The sequence below is a fragment of the Gorilla gorilla genome, chromosome 11 (assembly GCF_029281585.2).
Source record: "Gorilla gorilla gorilla isolate KB3781 chromosome 11, NHGRI_mGorGor1-v2.1_pri, whole genome shotgun sequence".
NCBI classification, from domain to species: Eukaryota; Metazoa; Chordata; class Mammalia; order Primates; family Hominidae; genus Gorilla; species Gorilla gorilla.
In genome coordinates this window covers 79,758,460-79,772,130 of record NC_073235.2, presented here as the reverse complement: position 1 = coordinate 79,772,130, position 13,671 = coordinate 79,758,460, and the positions used below count along the sequence as shown (strand labels likewise).

General features: G+C 42.2%; 1 non-coding gene across 1 annotated transcript in view; it reads left to right on the top strand.

Annotated features, from left to right (window-relative positions):
- LOC115933760 (uncharacterized) overlaps nucleotides 1-13,671 on the top strand; it is a 109,139-nt gene that overhangs the window by 92,494 nt on the left and 2,974 nt on the right. The window contains exon 8 of the transcript XR_010129631.1: nucleotides 12,313-12,536. This is a non-coding gene — a transcript (uncharacterized protein). The remainder of the gene's footprint in view (nucleotides 1-12,312; nucleotides 12,537-13,671) is intronic.

The window sequence follows — 13,671 nt, the reverse complement described above, 5'->3', positions numbered from 1 at the left end:
AACAAGGAGAATGAAGGAACTAAAACTTTGTGCAATCACATGTATGAATCTCACAAACATAATGGTGAGCAAAGTAAGCCAGGCACAAATGAGAACACATTATATGATTCCATTTATATAAAATTGAAAATCAGACAAAATAAATCAGTGATGTTGGAAGTCAGGATGGTGTTTACCTCTTGGGATGGTGGAGATAGTAGTGACCAAGAGGAAGGCACAAGAGCTACTTTGGGGTGGTAATATTGTTCTTTTCCTTGATCATACTCACATAGGTTACACAGGTGTTGATTTTGTGAAAATTCATTGAACTGTAAACTTACCTACTTTTCTGCATGCATGTTATCCTTAAAAAGTTTACTAAATTACCTGTACATCCTTATGATAGGAAATCTAGAAAATAGAAACTATATAGTGTTAAAAAACAGTTTTCAAAATAAGGAAACATTATGAATATCATATAAATATAAAATGAGCACATCAAAGATTTTGATGAGAAACCAGTAAGGTGTTATAGCTGGTTCAAATGGATTTGATTTACAGAGATCTATATTACCTGCCAGACAAAATTTATTTGCATTGACATGAACAGGGATCATTTCCAGTTATAACAGGAAACATTTGCATTAATGTCAGTTTTCTACATCTTCACCTCTTTCTCTACAGAGTTATAAATAGTCTAATCAAAGACTAGTCGAAGACAATGAAAGTAGAAATGAATGGATGCACTAATTAGGATACCCACTAAATTTCAAAGGCTTTAACATTTTTACTTACAATAGAGTAAAATAAAAACAACCTTTAATCCTTCTATTCAGGAGTAATCTATATATACACAGTTTTGTGCCATATTTTTAAATATTACATAAGAATTGTCTTATATCTAGAGCAAAATTACTTAAGTAAAATTTTTAGAAAACAACTTTTCATATTGGGTACAAAGGTTTTTTTCCCCTTTGTTCTAAAAATCCTCTGTTCACATTTCTGGTTATTTCCTTAACATATTTTCTTAGAAGGAAAAGTATTGGATCAAAAGATATGACCATTTTTAAGACTCTTGATACATATTGCCAAGTTGTTGTTGTGGTGGTTGTTGTTGTTGTTTTGTTTTTGAGACAGAGTCTCGCTCTGTCGCCCAGGCTGGAGTGCAGTGCCGCAATCTCAGCTCACTGTAACCTTTGCCTCCGGTTTCAAGTGATTCTCCTGCCTCAGCCTCCTGAGTAGCTGGGACTACAGGTGTGCACCACCACGCCTGACTAATTTTTGTATTTTAGTAGAGATGGGGTTTCACCATGTTGGCCATGGTCTCGAACTCCTGACCTCAAGTGATCCACCTGCCTTAGCCTTCCAAAGTGCTGGGATTACAAGTGTGAGGCACTGTGCCCAGCCTTATATTGCCAAGTATTATAGAAATACTTTGCAGCACATAATTAGGTTGGAGGGTGAGAGGAAGCAAAAATCTTTCTAAGCTACTTTCATACTCCCAGAATTACTCCTGTCCGTAAGATTTCCAGGAGTAAAACATGTTTATAGTTTTGCAACTACCCACCATCTGCCTTTTTCTCTTCCTTTGCTTTTGGACTTTGAGCAAAAACCCAGTACTTGCCTAAGGAAAAAGTGTGGGTTGGCACAGCAAACCACAAAAATCTCAAGTTCTAACCAAATTTAAGGCTACAAGACACCTCCCTGCACTGATGGCTTCATCTGTATTAGGTTATAAATCCCTTGAGGAATTTTCTAGGACCCAATTCTAGCCCTACTTCCCGTGTTTACACATATTTTCTGATCTGTTTTGCCAGTCTTGATTTAAAATATTCTGGCAGCCGGGCGTGGTGGCTCACGACTGTAATCCCAGCACTTTGGGAGGCTGAGTCAGGTGGATCACGAAGTCAGGAGATCAAGACCATCCTGGCTAACACGGTGAAACCCTCTCTCTGCTAAAAATACAAAAAATTAGCTGGGCATGGTGGCACACGCCTGTAGTCCCAGCTACTAGGGAGGCTGAGGCAGGAGAACCGCTCAAACCCAGGAGGCAGAGATTGCAGTGAGCCAAGATCGCGCCACTGCACTCCAGCCTGGGCGACAGAATGAGACTCTGTCTCAAAAAATAAAATAAAATAAAATAAAATAAAATAAAATAAAATAAAATAAAATAAAATAAAATATTCTATAAGCCACATATATCTAACCGTGAGACCCAACTTAATTCAACTATTCTATCAATTGCCTACTGAGTGCCAGGAACTGTGGTGTACTAGGCCTAGAGTAAGTCATGAGCAAAACAGACTTTTTCCTGCTATAGGAGCAGAAAAGTGTAGTACCTTTCTTCATCCATCATAAGCGTTACAGTTGACACTCCTATAACAAAAGACAGATTAACAAGAGAAAAGCATAACAAATTTATTTAACCAAAGTTTTACATGAAATGGGAGCCTTTAGAAATGAATAGCCCCCCTCCCCCCAAAAAAGAAATGAATACCCAAAGATGCAAGGAAAACTGTGTTTTTATGCTGAGGCTCGATGAAGAATGGACAGCCATGTAGAAATGTGACTGGACAAGAGAGTATGATCTTACTGTAATAGACCGAGGAGGAAACCCAGCAAGGCCTGCCTTTCTGTTTAGGTTCTTCTGGGTCTCTTTATGTAGCATTCCTTCCTCCTGAGTATGGGTAGGACCCCTCTGGAATGAGAGTCTCCAGGATAAAAGGGAAAGAATGACCCAGAGGTTTTATGGCTTGCTTTGCAGAAGAGTGGTCCTAGTTTCTAGGACCTGTCTTGGCATAGAGAAATTCTGATTTCTATCCTTGTTTTAGAGAAGAAAAAGAGAGAAGAGACAGGAGAGCAGAAGAGGGTCAGAGAACACTTTATTCCGCGGTCCTTCCAGAGTCCTTCAGTTTAAAGTACTCAGCCAAGGGCCGATCATGGTATCTCACACCTGTAATCTCACTACTTTGAGAGGCTGAGGCGGGAAGATCACTTGAGGTCAGGAGTTTGAAATCAGCCTGACCAATATGGTGAAACCCTGTCTACTAAAACATAAAAATTAGCCAGGCATGGAGGCGGGTACCTGTAATCTCAGCTACTTGGGAGGCTGAGGCAGGAGAATCGCTTGAACTCAGGAGGCAGAGGTTGCAGTGAGCCGAGATCGCACTATTGCACTCCAGCCTGGGCGACAGAGTGAGATTCCCTCTCAATAAATAAAAAAAAAAATAAGTAAGTAAATAAATAAGTAAAGTACTCAGCCAAGTGAGGTGCCATACTTTGGAGTAACATGTCCTGAGTCCTGACACTGCGCTGAGGATTTAGAAAGTATGATTACCATATACTATATAAAATATAGCCATATATATATAGAAGGAGCATTATACATTTTAATATCAAGCTATTTATTATTTTGTTTTATTTCTTTATTTTATAGAGACAAGGTCTTATTATGTTGCCCAGGTTGGAGTGTCTATGCATAGGGCGCGATCATAGTGCACTGCAGCCTTCAACTCCTGGCCTCAATGGATCCTCCCAGCCTCATCCTCCCAAGGCTATTTATTATTTTGTTATATTGGTAGGTAGGTCTCTTACCAACTGGATAAAATGCTCCTTGAAGGCAGGGGCCATGTCTTTACTTCTCTGGTATACTCCAAAGTGCTGAGCATTTAATAGGCATCCAGTGGAGGGCAACCCAGTTGAAAACATTAGTGCCTCATGTCTGCATGAACCAAGCTTGCCTTCCAGCTCCTCACAGAATCTCTGTGGGAATAAGTAACATGATTGGAAAACATGAAATAACTTACTATGTAAGTGATCATTTTACACTTTATATCATCACCAATAGGTGGCACCATCAATTTTAAAATTATGTAGCCCAAAATTGTACATATTTATGGTGTTTGTTCAATAGATGTTTATTGGACTCCATGTATGTAGAAACTTCTCAGCTCGCCACTACCACCAGAGTAAAAATAAAAGTATTACAGACACGCTTTATCATACTTTCTTTTCTAGTAATACCCTAAAAAACATGTATTTCCACTTTCAGATTTCATCCCCGTTTTAAAAAAACAACATCTAAATCTTGGATAACACAAAAACAACAGTTTTACAATTTTGTCCTTTTGTGTTTGTGTGTATGTGTGTGCATTCCAACCCAGCTTAATATCTTATTGTAAAAGGGAAAAAGGGATGCAAAAATAAATAAAAAGCAAATTTAAAAACCTGGGTTTTAGTGGGGGAAGGGGACCTATCAGCAGAATTTAACCCGAGTTGGCTTTCAGTTAACACAATTTACCACTCCTCTCTTTCTTTCCTTTTGGAAGATAACAAAAGTTTGATTCAGGCACAGAAGAATTATTTCAACAGCTTCCAAGGCCGCATAATCCCATCTGGAGATAATAAAAGGCCCCATTCCTCTGTGTTTATTTCAAGAGGTTCGTTCTTTGGAATGACCTGAGGTTGCAAACTGTAGAACAGTTGCCAGCTGAAGAGAACTGCAGCTTGAATGCTACTCAGGAAGTCTCTATGGACCTGGGATAACTCCTCTGAGATTTCCTTAGTGTAGAAAGAGGCCCCTGTGCCCTTCCTTCTCTACAAGATGAGGGCAAAAAAGGGACAAAAGAGGAAAAGAGGGGAAAGGGAGCAGTGAGGAAATTAAACTGCAGTATTTGCATCAAACACCGTATAATAGTCACTAATTCACTAATTTATCCACCTACTGCTGAGAGAATAGGAAACTCTGCCCAAGTCTGCCTTTTTTTTTTTTTTTTTTTTTTTTTTTGAGACGGAGTCTTGCTGTATCGCCCAGGCTGGAGTGAAGTGGCGCGATCTCGGCTCACTGCAAGCTCCGCCTCCTGGGTTCACGCCATTCTCCTGCCTCGGCTTCCCGAGTAGCTGGGACTGCAGGTGCCCGCCACCATGCCTGGCTAATTTTTTGTATTTTTAGTAGAGACGGGGTTTCACCATGTTAGCCAGGATAGTCTCGATCTCCTGACCTCATGATCCGCCCGCCTTGGCCTCCCAAAGTGCTAGGATTACAGACGTGAGCCACCGCGCCTGGCCGTCTGTGCCTCTTTTTACTGAATGTCTTTAAAGTGCGATGAATGGCATTAGGGAGTTGGGAAGATGCACAGAGGGAACATAGAAGGGTTTTTGTCATTCAGGAGCTTCCAATCTAGTAAACCATAAGAGTGTCTTGTATAGTGGTGGTTAGAAAGGCAGGCTGCTTTATTCATTTGTACCACAACTCCACCACCTATGCACATTTGTGCTAATTTCAAGCAAAGGGGAATATGGATCCACCTTTACACTACTCTGCAAAAAAGAAAAATTACCTATCCTCCTCTGATGTTTTTAGAAATTCGAAATAAATTTTAAATGAAGTAAAGCAATGAGGCAAAGTTTTTATTTCAAACCATGAGCCCTTCTCTCCCCACTAGTTGAGAATCTCTATGATACTTACTCAATGTGATGAAAGATTGCTCAGGCTCAGAAAGGGGCAAGTTATGATTGGAGACAATGACTTTGCAACATAATCAATTCATCTAGTTTTGCTATTACCTTGACAGCCTAGGTCCAGGAGCAGGGAAATTAGATGGTGTCCTATTCAGAGTTGGGAATGGCAAGACTGGCTCATGGGCCAGGGATGATGAAACCAGCATGCTGGTCAAAGCCTTTGCTAAATATCTCCCCATGGAGCCCAGGCTCAGAAATGGCTGTCCAGCCTTTTGCAGCCCTTCCTAGGCTGCCATAAAAATGTACCACCAGGCAGCTTCAAACAACAGAAATGTATACTCTCACAGTTCTAGAAGCTAGAAGTCCAAGACTAAGGGATTGGCGGGATTGGTTTTTTCTGAGGTCTCCAAACGAGAATCTGTTTCATGCCTCTTTGCCAGCTTCTGATGGTGGCTGGCAATTGCTGGTATTCCTTGTCTGGTAGATGCATCACTCACATCTCTGTCTCCATCTTCACATGATGTTCTCACTATATTTCTGCATCTTCGCATGGCCCTCTTCACGTGGACATTAGTCTTGTCGGATTAAGGGCCCACTCTACTTCTCTAGTACGACCTCATCTTAATTAGTTACATCTACAATGACACTATTTCCCCCAATAAGCTCACATTCTGAGGTACTGAGGGCTAGGACTTCAACATATTTCACCGAGGGCACAAAATTCGGCCTGCAACAGGCCTGATGGCAGGGAAAAGAGCTGAGTGTTGTAGGGGGAGAAGGAGGGACTAAGGGCTGGTCAGAGTGGCAGGGAGTACAGGGTGGAATTCTCAACACTCAGGAATGGTGGAGGTGGCTTTGGTCTCAAATTGATCCAAGTTTAGGATAACTATATTGGTTCATGCAGATTTAATTGTGCCTCCAGTTTTAGAACTTTTTTTTGTTTGTTTGTTTGTTTTGAGATAGGGTCTCCCTTTGTTGTCCTGGCTAGAGTGCAGTGGCATGATCATAGCTCACTGTAGTGCTAACATCCTGGGCTCAGTCTCCTGATTGGCTGGGACTACAGGCACACTGCACTATGCCCAGATTTTTTTTGATTTGTGTGGAGATAGGGTCTCACTAGGTTTTCCAGGCTGGTCTCAAACTCCTGGGCTCAAGCAATTCTCTAGCCTGGACCTCCCAAAGTGCTGGGATTATAGGTATGAGCCACTGCACTCAGCCTAGAACACCACTTTTTAACCATCAGGACTTTACTTGGATATGTGAGTTAAATGCTTTACTAAAGTCCCAGTGTAGATGGATTCAGTCCTCTCCAGAGGCTTGGGGTGCTAATCTGGTTGGAAGTGAGAAGCTTGGGGACTTGTCTTAAGCTGTGCTTTATGGCAAGCTCATCATGTTTACATGGTTTGTTATTACTTAGGGCAATCTGGGATTAGGGGAGCTAATGAAGATTAGGGAAGCCAGACCCCCAATCAACCCTTGGACTTGCATTGGTCTCTAGCTTATCCTTTTATCTTGCTGAACTTTCAAGATCTGTTGTAACTATATTAACTCAAATCTGTTTGTTGGAAATTGAACCAAGACTATACGATCTCCATGTTCTCAGACTCACTTACTGGCTTATGCTCATCACCAGAGAGAGAGCAGTGTGCAGCGTATGAGTTAACTTTTGTAGTAGAATAGTTCAAGCATTTTAGAGCAGGCTATAGCCACAGAAGACTTGCATAGTGCGGCAACACAGGTTGTACAACTTACGCAAACAAAAAGATGCACATTTAATTGAGTACGGTGAATGGTCACTTCTGGGGAGGGGGAGGAGAATAAGAGGAGAAACATAAAATGGATGGATGGATAGATAGGTACATAGGTAGATAGATAGATAGATAGATAGATAGATAGATAGATAGATAGATAGATGGATAGATAGATAATCAATAGATAGGGATAAATAGAACAAGAGAGAGGCCGCGAAGAGACTGATGAAGAGAGGGTCCTATAGACTGAGGAGTATTATTAATTCAACCTCCTGCATCTTTAGTCTAAAAGAACAAGAATAGCCAGAATGTCTGGATTAAAAGTGCGAATCCTCTACCCACTAGATTTTTGTAAGTTAGCTAATCTCTCTTTCCCTCAGCTCATTTAAAACAGAGGTAATATTAGTACCTACCTCATGGAATTGTTGTGAAAATGAAATGAGTCGGAATGTGTAAAGTGCTTAGAAGAGCACCTGACACTCAAACAGTAACTACCAGTAATAAACATTCAACCATATGGTCAGGAGAATTAAGTAAAATAATCCATATAAAATGCTTAGGCACTTAACAGTGCCTGGCCCATTGTGTTCAATAGACGTTAGTTAGGCAGCTGTTGTCATAGTCAACATCATTGTCATTATCATCATTTCTTTAAATGGCCAACTCCATTCCTTTAGTCACTTACAGAGAGGTAGCTGGACACAGTGTTGTACAATGGAAAGAGAATGCTTTCTTCTATACTAATGCCACCTCCATCTTTTCCTTTTGTGTGATCTTAGGCAAGTCAATTCTTCCAGCATTGGTTTCTGCAAGTAAGCCTCCTATACCCATTGTCAGCATTAAATCTCACTCTGGGCACATCACTCATTTGGAGGCTCTAGTGTTGAAACCCCACACTTAACTCTGTATTAGCTATTATGCCAGGCAAGCAAAGACAAGGGCCTGACCCTCGGGGAAGCCATGTTGTCCCTAGTGAAATGGCCAGACCATTAGGCATACCATGCCCTGTACCTACGCAAGCCTCGTCAGTGCAGCCTAAACGCATAGCCCCAGTGTGGAGTCATTTGGAACCATTAGTGTTACACGGAAGCAGGGACCCAAACCAAGATGGGTCAATCTGGGTCATTCCCCATTGTCTTAGGGATTCTACTTGTCTTGTTTTGACTTTTGATTTTCTGTTTTGTGTCAGAGTTACCCAGAAATTGCTTTGTGTCGGGTGTTATACTGTTTCACATGTATTCTCTCATTTAAACCTCATAATAACCCTGTGAGGAAACAGCTGCTATTCTCCCCCATTTTATGGATGAAGAAACTGAGGTACAGCATTTTAGAGTAATTTACCCCAGGTTACACAACTAGTAAGTGGCTAAGCCAGTAGCCAAACCCCAGCAGTCTGGCAGCAGAACCCTTGCTATTATATAATACTACCTCTTGGAAATTTCCAGGGAGTTTGGCAGTTTGGGCCAAAATGAGAATTGGACATAATCTGTGATCCAACAGTTTCACTTTAATGAATTTATGTAACAAATCTGTTTGACTTGCTGTTTGAATTGCTTATAATGACAAAAGAAAAAAAGGTAAACATCCACCTATAGGAAACTAGTTAAATAGTTTATGCTATATTGTTGCAACAGGGTGATGCAGACTCATGAAAAATAATAATGCAGGCTGGGCGCGGTGGCTCACACCTGTAATCCCAGCACTTTGAGAGGCCGAGGCGGGTGGATCATCTGAGGTCGGAGTTTGAGACCAGCCTAGGCAACATGGCGAAACCCCGTCTCTACTAAAAATACAAAAAATTAGCCAGGCATGGTGGTGTGTGCCTGTAGTACCAGCTACTTGGGAGGCTGAGGCAGGAGAATTGCTTGAACCAGGGAGGTGGAGGTTGTAGTGAGCCGAGATCATGCCACCGCACTCCAGCCTGGGTGACAGAGCAAGACGCTGTCTTGAAAAAAAAAAAAAAGAAAGAAAGAAAGAAAAGAAAAAGAATAATGCAGATTTATATGCATTCATGTGAAACTATCCTCAAGATATATTCTGAAGTGAAAGGAACATTGCAAAACTGTGTATTTTTTATTTTTTAACCTGGCTCACTACTGACAGATGTATTTTTTAAAATATTGCAAAATAGCCAGGTGCGGTGGCTCACGCCTGCAATCCCAGCACTTTGGGAGGCTGAGGTGGGTGGATCCTTTGAGGTCTGGAGTTTGAGACTAGCCTGGCCAACATAGTGAAACCACGTCTCTACTAAAAATACAAAAATTAGCTGGGTGTGCTGGCGTGCACCTGTAATCCCAGCTATTCAGGAGGCTGAGGCAGGAGAATCGCTTGAGCCTGGGTGATGGAGGTTTCAGTGAGCCGAGATTGTGCTACTGTACTCCAGCCTGGGTAACAGAGTGAGACTCTGTCTTAAAAAAAAAAAAAAAAGAGAGAGAGAGAGAGGAGAGAGGAAGTAAGAAAAAACTCATTGGTGGTATGGAGGTTTCAGACCCTCCTCAAAGGTTCCCGTTCACTTTGGGTTTCTAGGGAAACCTGATTCAGTCTGAGTTCCTGAAGTACGACGACGACGACTCCTGCAGGTTAACATTGTGGCCACTTCCGTGCCTCATTTCACTTAACCCTCACAACTATGTATAAAGTAGTTTTATTATATCTACATTTTGCAGATTACTATCAAGTAGATCTGAGCCAAGAGTGCAACCAAAACAGATCCTCCAGTGGTAATCAAAGGCTGAAATAGGCCTCCCCTACTCTGTTCCATCCCCACTCCATTCAGTTTTTAAGGTAGCCAAGGGTCTCCTAGACCAGTGCTTCTCAAAATGTGGTGCCCAGGCCAGCAGCATCATTATCCGATAGGAAGTTGTTAGAAATGCAGATTCTCAGACCCTACTCCAGACCTGCTGAATCACAAACTCTGGGGATGGGACCAGCCATCCGTGTGGTTTTATGTTTGGTTTCAGTTTTGTTTTTTGAAGGAGGGCCTTGAACTCCTGGCCTCAAGAGATCCTACCACCCTGGCCTCCCAAGTAGTTGGGACTACAGGCATGTGCCACCACACTTGGCTGATTTTTTTTATTTTTTGTAGAGACAGGGTCTTGCTATGTTGCCCAGGCTGATCTCCAACTCCCGTCCTCAAGCAATCCTCCTGCCTCAGCCTCCCAAAGTGCTGGGATTACCAATGTGAGCTACCATGCCTGGCCCATCTGTGTTTTAATGAGCCCTTCAAGTAATTCTGATACATGTTAAAGTTTGAGAACCATAGTCCTAGGCTAATGGCTTCACCTGCCAAACATTTAAAACACACCGATGCCTGAGTCTCACCCCAACCCAGGATTCTGATTTAATTGGTTTGGATGTAGCCTGGTCATGGGTTTTGTAAAGCTCCCCACATAAATGGAGACCACTGCAACCTGCACCTTCTGAAGCAGCCACTTTCATTGGGAATGGCTAATGTCACACTTGCGGCATAAAGACAAGCTGCAGGGACTAGCCATCTATGTGAGGACATCACAACTTCCCAGTTTTAAGTCTTTTCCCCTTCCCCAAACCCTGCACCTAAACCGAGAGGCATGGGTGAAAAATGCTCCTTGGCTAAGCAGGTGTGAGCTCGTTAGTTTTGATAGCTTCATGTTTCTTACTTTAAGCCAATAAATTCAGTCTTTAGTGAGTATTGAGAAGATGCAGGAGAGAAAATATCAAGTTGCCTAGAGAATAATTTAATAGAGGAAATGAGATCTATAAATGGCATAGTAAAAGCTTAATATTATCAGCTCACTCCTTCCTGGGCTTATATATTTTGTACTGAAGGTCGTATCATATCGCATAGCACATCTCCAGTATAACAGAGTTTCAGTCAGCATTTGTCTAATAAATTAATCTGTTAATTAATCAATAAATGAGTGGATATCACTGATGAAGAGGCTGATTCTGTCTTTGGCGTCCAGTGTCCAACTTACTACCAATGCTGTTCTTGGCGTGAAAGTCTTGGCATGAAAGTCCATTGACAATAAATGTGCTAGGATCAGGTGCTAGAGCTGAATGTCACCAGAAAGAGACTATAAACCCAGATGGAGGCCAGGCACAGTGGCTCATGCCTGTAATCCCAGCACTTTGGGAGGCTGAGGTGGGCAGATCACTTGAGGTCAGGAGTTTGAGACCAGCCTACCCAACATGGTGAAAACTTGTCTCTCCCAAAATACAAAAATTAGCTGGGCATTGTAGCGTGCCCCTGTAATCCCAGCTACTGGGGAGGCTGAGGCAGAAGAATCACTTGAACCTGGGAGGCATAGGTTTCAGTGAGCCGAGATCATGCCACTGCACTCCAGCCTGGGCAACCGAGCAAGACTCTGTTTCAAAACAAACAAACAAACAAACAAACAAACAGATGGAGGCAGGAAAGGAAAAGTAGGTATAGTGGTCATTAAAGCTGGTGGCCAAATATTTCCAAGTCTCCTCCCTGGGACATAGAAGGGTCCCCCTGTATTGCCCAGGCTGGTCTAGAACTCCTGTGCTCAAGCAGTCCTCCTACCTCAGCCTGCCAAAGTGTTGGAATTCTAGGCGTGAGTCACCTCACCAGTCCAGATCTCCCGTTGTATTCATGACTCCTCATTTGCCCTGTATAATCAATGGCCAGAGTTTGCAAGCCCACTGGGCAGGATTCTCTGCCATGGATTGCAGCCAGCCACTGGTCCAAAGGAGGGTAGTCTTTGTTAAATTGAGGAATGAGGTACACAACCCTCCCTAGGGATCCTTCCTACTGGTTTAAAGGAATTAGAATAAAGCCTTATCCAGAGAGGGGTGGTGACAAAGCATGCAGCACAGGTAATTTGAAGCCCAAGAGCTCAAACATAACTAGACTGTTTTGCCAGCCTTGGACAAAGAGAGTGTAGTTTTTGAGGAAAACACCACTGTCCTGCTATCTGCACTTGGGCAGCCTCCAGGGCTGCACTGAGGTTTCAGTCTCTGAGTACGGTCAATGGCATCAACTGTTCTGATGGCTTTAGAAGAAATTAGGCAGAAAATGTGTGCATATTTGAACTGTTTAGGGAATAGACATAGGAATAATCAAATATGCAAAACCTACTGCTTTGAGATATTTTTTTAACAGATGTGTTCCCTACAGAACAGGTTTCTCTTATTGCCTGGATCCAAGAGCATCTCCTGGGTTCTTCCTGTTAGAATACTGAATGTCCATGGAGAGTTTAACATAAGGGAGAAGAGGGCTGTCTCCCAGCTGAAACTGGTGCAGCAGATCATGCAAAGTAAAACCTCAGCAGCTGTGATGAAGTAGAGCCGAGGGCCTGGGTGTCTGTCAACTCCAAGCGGAAGATTTCCCCAGCTTTCTAGGTAACTGTGCTTCCACTGAGCAAGCCAGACACAGACTTGAATGTCATCACAATCTATGCCTGTGACATCTTTCCCCAAGAACAGCACAAATTGAACTTTTACATTCTTCATAATATGGAAGGAAAGGTATTGACTGAGCCACTTCTTTATGCCTCAAGACATCTCGTATGTATTTATATGGATACATACATGAATGTATATATTCTGTCATAATAACATATTCTATTTTTCTTATTATAGCACAGTGTTAGGATAGGCTACATAGGCTGCATTAAACCCTCAAATAGAAGTTTATATTATGCATCAGAAGCCAGTGCAGGGACTCTCCTTGGCACAACATCTCTAAGTGGTGACTTGGAGGTTCAGGCTCCTTTCATCTTAAAATGCCATCATCTTCAGCATTTGGCCTCAACAGTTGCCAGAGAGGGAGAAGAGAGTATGTATAAGACCATACTGCAGGATCTGTGGTAGGTCTGCAAGCACTGCTGTCACCTCTGCCAAATCCCGTTAGCCAGAACCCAATCATATGGCCCCATCCTAACTGCAAGGGAAGCCTGGGAAAGGTCTTCTTGTATGCCAGGAAAAGAAAATGAAATTGACAAGTATCTAGCCAGTCTTTGCTACAAGTTTCTACATGTTGGAATTATTATCTATATTTTTATTCTGATCATACTTAGCATTTGATACTATGCAGACTGCCTTGCTGAGTCCTACTGTGTTTTGTGACATCGACATGCAGCATCCCATTCCTCACAACAGGACTAGGAGTGGTCAGAAGTTTTATCACCCACTTTATGGATGGAAACCCTGAGGCCCAGAGCAGTTACATGGCTTGTCCAAAGTTACATAGTACTGTTAACTTAAAAACACAATTTATAAATTTAGACAAAGATAGGGGAGACTTTATTTCTTATAAAGGGTTATAGCCTTCAAGGTGGCTATCTCACAGGCTGGGAAGCTCAGCCTTCAGCAGAAGCCCAGAGACAAGCATTTTGAAGGCAGAGGGGTTGGGATGGAGCTTTATGCTGAACAGGTTGACTAAATATACATATTCAACAGGTTACAGGAGGAGCTATGAATATTCATGAGGGTGGTCCTGACACATGCGTATTGAACAAACATACGTGTAACACAT